This window comes from Sarcophilus harrisii, chromosome 6 (genome assembly GCF_902635505.1).
Source record: "Sarcophilus harrisii chromosome 6, mSarHar1.11, whole genome shotgun sequence".
Lineage (NCBI taxonomy): Eukaryota > Metazoa > Chordata > Mammalia > Dasyuromorphia > Dasyuridae > Sarcophilus > Sarcophilus harrisii.
Genome location: NC_045431.1, coordinates 213659330 through 213669675, shown reverse-complemented (window position 1 = coordinate 213669675; position 10346 = coordinate 213659330).

Here is a 10346-nt window from a genome sequence, read left to right as displayed (position 1 = left end):
AGGAGAGAGTGGAGACTACTGCAATAGTCCCCATGGGTTTGTCCAAGGAGGGGTCCTGGAGTAAATAGCATTAAGAATGGGCAGAACTCCATGTAGAGGTAAAATAATCCAAATTGGTAATTAGAAGATTCATTGGACTTGGAGCCAGGAAAAACCTGGGGTCAAATCCTGGCCTTGATACTTGCTGTGGGATAGTGGGCAAGGGCGCCTAATTTCCCAGAGACTCTACTTCCTTAGCTGTAAACTGGATAATACTTCCCATACCTACTTCCCAGGCATGTTAGGGGAAAGTGCTTTATATGTCACAAAATCCTGAATGTGAATTGGGATTGCAAATGAAAAATGAGGAGTGTCAAATCTAGCCCCAAGGTTATGCATATGGGAGACTGGGTGAAAGGTGGGGTCACAGGGAAGAATAATTCACAAAGACCAGCAGGTTTTGATAGACTGAGTTTGAGGGGCTTTTGGGGCATCCAGGAGGAAGGACCCAGCAAGCATGTCTCTGGAGCTCAAAAAGAGAGTTTGATAAAGGAGACAAACTTGGTAGGGATTTGTACATTGTACACCATTGTGATGGTTAAAACTGGAAGACAGAATGAGAGTGCTAAGAGAGTAAAGGAAGGAGAAGGCAGCCAAGGAAAAGACCCGGGGGGATACATGAAAGAAGAGATCTTAGGGAGGAGTCCCTGAAACTGCGGATTTGAGGACAGGACTAGATTTGGAAACCAGGATTCTGCTGTTTCTTCCCAGCTTGGCTAAACAAGACTTAACTTGGGATGTTTCAATAAGGAGCAGCCACATGGGTGGTTGTAAAATCATAGGAAATGTGAAGGAGAATTGTAGGGAAAAAGACTGGAAAGAAGAGATCAGGGTGTGAAAAATTTTAAAAACCAAATATGGAGGGGGGGATTCAGGAGAGGAGGAGGATCCAGATTGTGAGCAGACCTCTGTCTAGATATCTCCTCCAAGACCCAAAACGGATTCTAATGCTACCGGTTTTTCATCTTCTCACTCACATTGAACTTAATCTTGACCATTTTTATGACCGAGCCTGTGACTCAATCCTGTTCAATGAATTCATCTTCCCAACTTTGACTTCACTGCTCCCACAGTCGGTTTGACCTCATGGCCATTTACTTTCATGTTCCACTATTTACTATCTTAGAATTTCATGCCTCCCATGATCTTTCTCCTCCTAGATGGATCCTCACCCTCTGGTAAATCCAGCCATCTGCTTTCTCCAATCATGTTCCAGGGCTGCTGTTTGTCATAAAGCCAAACATTTCATAAGGTGGTGCTATCCAAGTTCAGCTAGGCCTCCCATTTCTATGGCCCCCTTTACCTGTTTTTAGCTCATTCTTCATAGAATGTGATCTGAATCTTCTGTTTCTGTCTGCACCCCGTACTCCCAACTTCATCCAGCATGTGCTCCCTCAGCCTACCTGTCATCAGATTTCTCAGTGTTATCATCCACTATCTCCCATTCTAAGGTCAATCCCTTGATCTCAGTTCTCTACTCTTTGCAGCCACTCCTCATATTCCACATTTTCATTCTCCCTGTTCCTCTGTCTCTGTGTCTGCTCTCTATCTGTCTTTCTCTTTCTCTCCCCTTCTCCCTTCCTCTCCTCTTCTCTATTTGTCTCTTTCCCCTCTCTTTTTCTTTCTTCCCCTCTTTTCTCCCTCTCTTTTTCTCTCTCCCCCTGTTCCTCTCCTTCCCTTTTTCTCTCCCCACCTCTTTCAGTCTCTTCTCTTTTTCTTTTAATTTCTCCCTAATCTTTTTTTCCCTCCTTAATCATAAAGCTCTTCCTTAACTCTTCTGGCCCACCCAGTGACCTTCCTCTTTCTCTTTCTCAATATTGCGTGTCCATGGTGCCCAGTGCCCTGATTTTTGCCCCCTCAGCCTCTTGCAGGCTGGTTTTTTTTTTTTAACTCTTTTAATAGCTTTTTATTTACAAGTTATATGCATGGGTAATTTTTCAGCATTGACAATTGCAAAACCTTTTGTTCCAATTTTTCCCCTCCTTCCTCCTACCCCTTCCTCCAGATGGCAGGTTGACCAATACATGTTAAATATGTTAAAGTATAAGTTAAATACAATATAAGTATACATGTCCAAACAGTTATTTTGCTGTACAAAAGGAGCCGGACTCTGAAATAGTGTACAATTAGCCTGTGAAGGAAATCAAAAGTGCAGGTGGACAAAAGTAGAGGGATGGGAATTCTATGTAGTGGTTCACACTCATCTCCCAGAGTTCTTTCACTGGGTGTAGTTGGTCAATTCATTACTGCTCTATTGGAGCTGATTTGGTTGGTCTCATTGCTGGAGATGGCCACGTCTATCAGAATTAATCATCATATAGTATTGTTGTTGAAGTATATATGATCTCCTGATCCTGCTCATTTCACTCAGCATCAGTTCCTGTAAGTCTCTCCAGGCCTCTCTGAAATCATCCTGCTGGTCATTTCTTACAGAACAATAATATTCCATAACATTCACATATCACAATTTACCCAACCATTCTCCAGTTGATGGGCATCCATTTAGTTTCCAGTTTCTGGCTGCCACAAACAATTTTGCACATGTGGGTTCCTTTCCCTCCTTTAAAATCTCTTTGGGATATAAGCCCAATAGAAACACTGCTGGTTCAAAGGAAATGCACAGTTTGGTAACTATTTGAGCATAGTTCCAAATCGCTCTCCAGAATGGCTGGATCCATTTACAATTCTAACAATGCATCAGTGTCTCTGTTTTCCCACATCCCCTCTAACATTCCGCATTATCCTTCCCTGTCATTCTAGCCAATCTGAGAGATGTATAATGGCATCTCAGAGTTGTCTTAAGCAGGGTGGCTTCTGGGAGAAAACGTTCCTGGGTTTCCCTGGAGATGAGTTCCACTTTGTTCTGGACTGATCTTGTTAGGTCCAGAGTTCTCTGACGATGGGGTTTGCTTTTTAACTTAGCGCGGGGCCGGATGCTAACGGAGTACCTTGTGACCACAGTAAAGAAGGGAGGCCCTTGGAGTTGAGGAATTGGGGTCAGGTTGTGAGAGGAGCCACCTTGATGGCTGAGGAGGTCCCGGACAAGAATGAGAAGCTCCCAGTGTCATTGAGGGCCTTGGAAGTGTGACAGAGGTGGAGGCCGGCGGGTGTGGATGCTGTGGGGACCCTGCACTTAAACTTGCAGTTGCTCAGGTCACTGGACACGTGAGGCTATGCTGACCAGTGCCTAGGCTGCGGTGAATAGAGAAGGCCTGGAGTCACAAAGACCTGGACTTGGATCTGGCTCCCAACACCAGGGATGCCGGGCAAATCTCTTTGCCTCTGGTGGCCTCAGTTTCCTTATTTGTAAAGGGATGATAATAGCACCTAGGGCCCAGAGTGGCAGTTTGTAAGAACTTAGCACAATTCCTGGTACATAGTTGGTAGCTAATAAATGGTTATTTCTTCCCCCTTTTGTCTTGCCTCCAGGGGACATAGCCCTGCACTGAAGGATCAGCTTAGAAACGCTGATCACAAGCATGGACCAGAACTTTTAATAAAATCATCCTCAGAGGGGGAGACGGGCTCATGCATTGTCTGTTTTGAGCAACAGCTGGTGCTAGTTTTAAAGGGACTGTTACAACTCCGGAACTCACTTGTTCTACCTCTTCAGGATTTTTTCTCCTGAGTTTCTTTCTGCCATCATACTAAAAAGTATCTTAACACAAGTGCCAGGTCTGGCTTCAGACCCTGAGATACTGGTTCTAAGTGCAACTGAGACATTGTGAAAGAGGCTGTTTGATAGGAAAGGGACGTTGGGCCAGACCATGACCTAAGTGCTTTCCGAATATCCCATTTGATCCTACCTGGGAAGTAGCAGGAACTATAATAATGGGAAAAGTTTGGGCTTCACAAATGAGACTGAACTTGAAAAACTCTCTGCTGTAACTTTGTGATCACACAGAACCTCTCTGAATCTGTTTTCTTGTGTATAAAATGTGTATATTATTACAATGCCTCATGGGGTTGTTATGAGAAAAGTACTTTATTTAGCTATATATATATTTGTGAGTTTTTGAAATACCATTATAAATTTTTCAAAGAACAAAGCTGAGAATAGTTTTGACAACTTTTGATTGTCCCAGGAGGTTTTCTTTTCTTTTTTTCTTTATTTTTTCCAAGGAGTTTTCAAAAATTGATTTGAATTCACACCCTATGTTAGTTAGAAAATAAATTTTAAAAACTAAAATGATTTTCTGGGTATGGCAGATCTACCTGTAATTCTTACAACGTGGGAGATCGAAGTTCAGGAGTCCAGAGCTACAATGTGATAGTTCAATAGCATGTCTGCACCTTCTCCAATATGGTGAGCCCCACTCCCACCCAAAAATGGGAGATGAGACCCTAGATTGCCTAAGGAGGGGGACTGTCCCAGTCAGAAATGGAGCTGGTTGAAGCTGTCATTTGGTGCTTCAGTACAACGGACAAATAAACTGAAATAATTTGTCGATGTCAGTGGACAAAACTTTGGAATTCCACATGGAAATTAACTTTGGAATAGATCAACAAAATCAGATTATCTTTTTTTTCCCTAGAATTTGATAATGAAGCAATATAGGTAGGAACTATATTTCAGGTGTACTGTTTCATCAGCTTGGAGTGGTATTATTACTAATGCTAAGCCTAATCAATCAATACCTTTCTATGTGTCTGGGAAGAAAAACTCATTTCTTGGTAGTTAAACTTCTATTGATGGACTGGTCTCTGGATATATTTAGTCTAGTCTTCTGATGATAATACAGAGGCTATCATGAGTCCTAAATTTAAGGTCCCTCCAGTTTGCCGTAAGCTAGAACTCATGCTGCATTCTGGGCTTTAATAACTCAAAGTCACTTCCAAGAAGTATCAGAGGAAGTCTCCTCTGGGTTCCGTTACCATGTCTACACAGATGATTCCCAGACTTATGTAGTGAATGAACCTCCTGAACTTTAGTTCTGTGTCTCTAATTGCCTATTGACCATTTCCAACTGGAGAGCCTCAATCTCAAACTCAACATATACAAAGTAGAATTTCTCTCTCCAAACTGAGCCCTCTTCTGAACTTGCTTATTTGTTGTGTGCACCATCATATTCCAGTAACCCAGATTTGTAATCTTGAGTCATCCTTGTTTGACTCCTCACTCTAATCTCAGTCTTGCCAAATCTTGCCAACTCTGAGAATGGCTCCTTTCTGTCCCTTCGCCCACACGGCTACCGCCCATATTCATTGCCTTGTTATCTCCCCCAACAGTGTATGTTTCTTGAGACCAGAGTTCATTTCATTCCTGTTTTCAGTGCCTACCATAGTACTTGACACACAGTAGGCATTTAATAAGTGCTTATTGATTTAATCCTAGATCAATACTTCTTAAGTCTATGAACTTAAAAAAAATAACAGTATTTCAATGTAATTGGTTATCTTTTTGATCCAATGTATTTTACTCAAAGAGTTTAAAAAACATTATCCTGAGGTGTATATCCTTCAATTGCCTAAGTGGTGCAGAAGACAAAAAAAATAAGAATTCCTAGGTTTGGGTAATTGGTGTCTAGCATTTATGTAGCACTTTATAAATATTATCTCATTTGATCCTCACAACAACCAGGGGAAGTGGGTGCTGTTATTATATCTTCCTCATTTTATAAATAAGGAAATTGAGGCAGACAGTTAAGTGACTTGTTCACTGTCACACAGCTAGTAAGTGGGATGGGATTTGAACTCATTTTATAAATAAGGAAATTGAGGCAGTTAAGTGACTTGTTCACTGTCACACAGCTAGTAAGTGGGACAGGATTTGAACTTGGGCCACAGTGGGAGCTGTTTCTTGATTAGAAAAGAAGGAACTTAAATCACTTAAGGCTCCTATCTGTCAAACATAGATGAACCCTGCTTCCCAGCCCAACTCCAAAAGCACCCAGATGTGAATTAGTATCTGGGTCAGGTAGTTCTTTATTTCATCAAGATTCAGTAACCTTCCCTTAGTAATGATGGATTGCCTTTACAAGGGCAGAAGGGCCAGGATTCAGAACAAAGCCAGTTAAAGAAGATCTGAGCTAATGAGGATAAAAAAAGACTGAATTCTTTTCTGACTTAGGAAATAATGTCTTTGGGAACTCTCCCAGGTGCTACTAAAATCATGACACCTCTTGTCTGCAAAACTTTGCACAACTAGGGTAAGGCAATAAGAGCTTTGTTCTAGTGGGTTAATATCTAGTGAGGGAGTTCCTTCCTTTCAATGAATCTTCATTTTGCCATCCTAGTACCTAGTATTTCTCCACTAACTCCTGGGAGTGTTGAAATGAGGGAGAGGTTGTTGGCCATGCTATGGAGGGAGGAGTTAGGATAGACCCTCCAGAGAATAGATTACCCCCTCATTTGATTTATTTGTATCTAAAGTGCATTGTCTTGGAAACCAATGCCATGTTTTTCATGGGAATATGTGACATTTCTCCTCACAGAGAGGAAACTTGTGGTCTTTGTATCCTCTCTCACATCCCACTCTTTCTTCCCTCAGAGAGACCTCTATTTGAGAAAATCTTCTGACTAGTCCAGTCCCTCACACGCCAGTTTACAGATAAGGAAAATGTGGTTTGAATGATTTGCCCAAGAAATGTCCCACAGCGAGCGAATGACATTCATGGAATGGAAACCAGGTCCTTGAATCACAAATCCACAACTCCATGGTTTAAAGTACAGTTTAAAATTGTCATTTATATCCCCAAAGGGCCACTGTTTGAAAGTGGCCTTCACCTTATCTGTAGTGTTTTAAACAGAATTTTGACAGAATGAGAAAAAATGAATAAGACTAAGGCTAGATAGGTCCTGAGTGTGCATGGCTACATTTCACTCAGTATAACTCTTGCAGAGCAAAGAATAATATTGCTTGGGTTGTTTTCCATGGAATATCAACCTCAGGAAAAAAATACTCTGGTTTAAGAGTATAATGTACCTTCAGATTACCCATGCAGAAAGGAGCAATAATTTCTTATCATTTTGCCAGGGGAGAAACTCTTTTCTCTAGTATCCCTTCCTCAACTTAAAAAAAAAGAAGATAAAATATTCAGTTAAGGTATATTGAGTATTTTGTTTCATTAACTTCCTTTTTATATGAGGGCAGCTAGGGTGACAGTTTTGTAGCTGGGTATCCCTTAGTGAGTTCACTTAACTCTTTTTGCTGGAGAAGGAAATGACAAATCACTCCACTATCTCTGCCCCCCCAAAATGGGGTCACATACAGAGAGACATGACTGAACAATAATTCTACTATTACTATGTTGGTGAATTTACCAAATTTTTCATTAACGTGCTTGCAAAATTAATAGTGAGTATCTTAATGGTTCTGGCCTGGGATCCCCTACCTTCAGAACAGGAAAGGAACCACCTCCTTCCTTTAGAATCCAAAATTTGGTGATTAGCCTTCTGCTTCTTGTTGGGTTACATATTCTGACATTTTGGGACAGACAGCTGAGTCTGAAGGTCTTGTTTTAGTCTTACTCTTGTATCTGATATGTGTTCTAGCCACTCATCATTACTTAAATGTTTTTTTTTCATGGTTTTTTTTTTTTTTTTGCTTTGGGTACATCAGAAATCTGGGGTCTCTGAGAGGCTTGCCCAGTTAACATTCGGGCACATCTGTCATTAAGCATTATTTTTCTTTGCACATCTGGACATTCTAGAAATACATGTTGAAATGGCATATGTATCAGAGGGCTGGGGGTGAGGGTTTGAAGTTGGGTTGGAGGAGATCCCGATCACTTATATTTTTAATCATTTTCTGCTCTATTTTATTTATACCTCAAGGGCCAGCCAAAGCTCCAGCTCCTTTTGAAAGACTTGACCATCCTAGAGACAGATCTTCTGGACCCTGGTAACTCCTGTGGCAGTTAACATTTGTACCTCTCACTTGGCACTTTATCATCATCTTGTATGTATTAACTTTTCACGTGTGTATTTATTCATTCAGCCAACGTTTATTAATCACCCTTTATATGCAGAGCCGTATATGAGGTGATGGAGGACACAAATCCATGGACATATAAAGACAGCCCTTAAGAAGCTTATATATCACTAGGAGATAGAATATAAGATAGATTTAAAGTTAGAAAGAAATTTAGAGGTCATTTAACCCAAATGCCTTATTTTATTGATAAGGGAATTCTAGAAAGAATAGGGGTCATCAAGGTGACCAGAATCACACTTTGAACCCAAGTCCTCTTACTCTATATTTATTACTTTTTCCACTATATCATAAGTATACATTCAATCAACATTTACTAAGTGTCTTTTATTTCCAGGCCCAGTTTTAGGCACTGCATATATCAAGACAAAAAAATATATAGTGGTATGTGAAATTAATGGCATATTATTGTTCTATAAAAATGATAAAAAGGATGATTTTAGAAAGGCTTGGAAAGATGTACATGAACTGATGCTGAGTGAAATGAGCAGAACCAGGAATATACTGTACACAGCAACAGCAAGAATGTGCGATGATCAGCTGTGATGGACTTCTTCTCAACAGTTCCATGATCAAAAGCAATCCCAATAAACTTTGGATGGAAAATGTCTTCGAAATACAGAGAGAACTATGGAGACTGAATGTAAATCAACACATGCTATGTTCACTTTTTTTCTTTCTTTTTTTTTTTTTTTCTGTTTTATTACCCCTCTGGTGATTTTTCCCTTTTGTTCTGATTTTTCTCTCCCAAAATGATTTATAAGGAAATAAGTAAAAAAAAAATAAATGTATTATGTATAATCAAAAAAAAAGTTGTTTCTACATGTAACTGGGGAAAATAAAAATTTAAAAACAAAAACAAATAGTCCTCAAGGGAAGTACATTTGATCAGAGGAAATAACTTGTATATGTATATATGTATGTATATGTATATATGTGTATATACATATATATCCATATTTATATCTGTATATATATATATATATATATGTAAGTAAATACATGATAATTTGAGGGAAGGCCATTAACACTTAGGGGAGGAAATGAGGAAGTCTTAACTAGAGCAGGTAGTCCCTGAGTTGAATCTTGAAAAAAAAGTAAGGATTCTGAGAAGTTGAGGTGAGACTCATGATCCCGAAATTAGGGATAACCATTATGAGGGCCCAGAGCCAAGAGATGCAGTGTTGAACTTGGCAAACAGTTAATAGTTCAATGTTTCTCTACAGTGTTATGGAATAAGGCTGAAAAGAAAGGTAGGAACTAGATTGTCTGGGAACATTAAATAGCCCATTGTATTTCTTTTTATATATTTGAATAATAAATCAGACATTTCTATAGTTCTACAATTTACAAAGCACTTTTCCTCACACTATTCAGGTAAGAATAATACAAGTGAGATTAGTCACATTTTACAGATGAGGCAGCTATGGTTGAGATAGTAAATGATTCATCTAAAAAAACCTTATCTGGTAGGTACAACACAACCACCTCCCAATTTAGATTAGTGGTTCCTCTAACTGAACAGTCTCTAATAGTGATTGCTGGTCCAATGAAACCAGGTGCTAGGCTTTTCCAGGTGCATTTAAATAATGCACCTTTTGTGGCCAAGACTTAAATCAACAAACCATTAATAAGTTGTCTGAGGAATAAGGAAACGATCTCACACAGAAGGGACCTGCTGCATGTCTGGCTGACACCAGATAGCAGGGAAATGAAACCAGGGAGCTCCTTTCAAGAAATCATTCTAGGGTAACCATGGCAAGAGTTGGGTTGGGGGTCCTGCTGGCTGATCCATCTTGGAAACAGCAACCCAGAGTGAAAGGAGGGCACCCATGTTCTTTTCTAGCTCGGCTGCTAAATTGTGCGACTTCTGGTTGAGGTACCTTTCCTTGGCTGATCCATGTGTTGACTGGGGAAAGTAAACAAGATCTTTGAGGTGTTTCCTAGGCCATATTATTATTTAGTTTTCAATCTTATTTAACTCTTTGTGACCCATTTTGATAAAAATGCTGGAGTGGCTTGCCATTTCCTTCTCTAGGTCCTTTTACAGCTGAGGAAACTGGGACTTGCCCAGGGACATGCAACCAGATTTTATTTCAGGAAGATGACTCCAGACCCAACACTCTATGCACTGTGTTTCCACCTAACAGCCCCTTTCTAATTTTAACATTCTATAATTCCTTTCTTAACATTTGTTTATTTATTTATTTTTGTCTGTGAGTTTATCCTGTAATGTCATCCTTAGTCTTAGAACCTTTGAAAATTTTCCAGCCCTAAGAAAATTTTTAAAGAATGGCTCCTATGTTTACATATTAAATAAGAATTTTAGGATCAGAAGACGATGGCTCCTATGTTTAAATATAAAATAAAAATT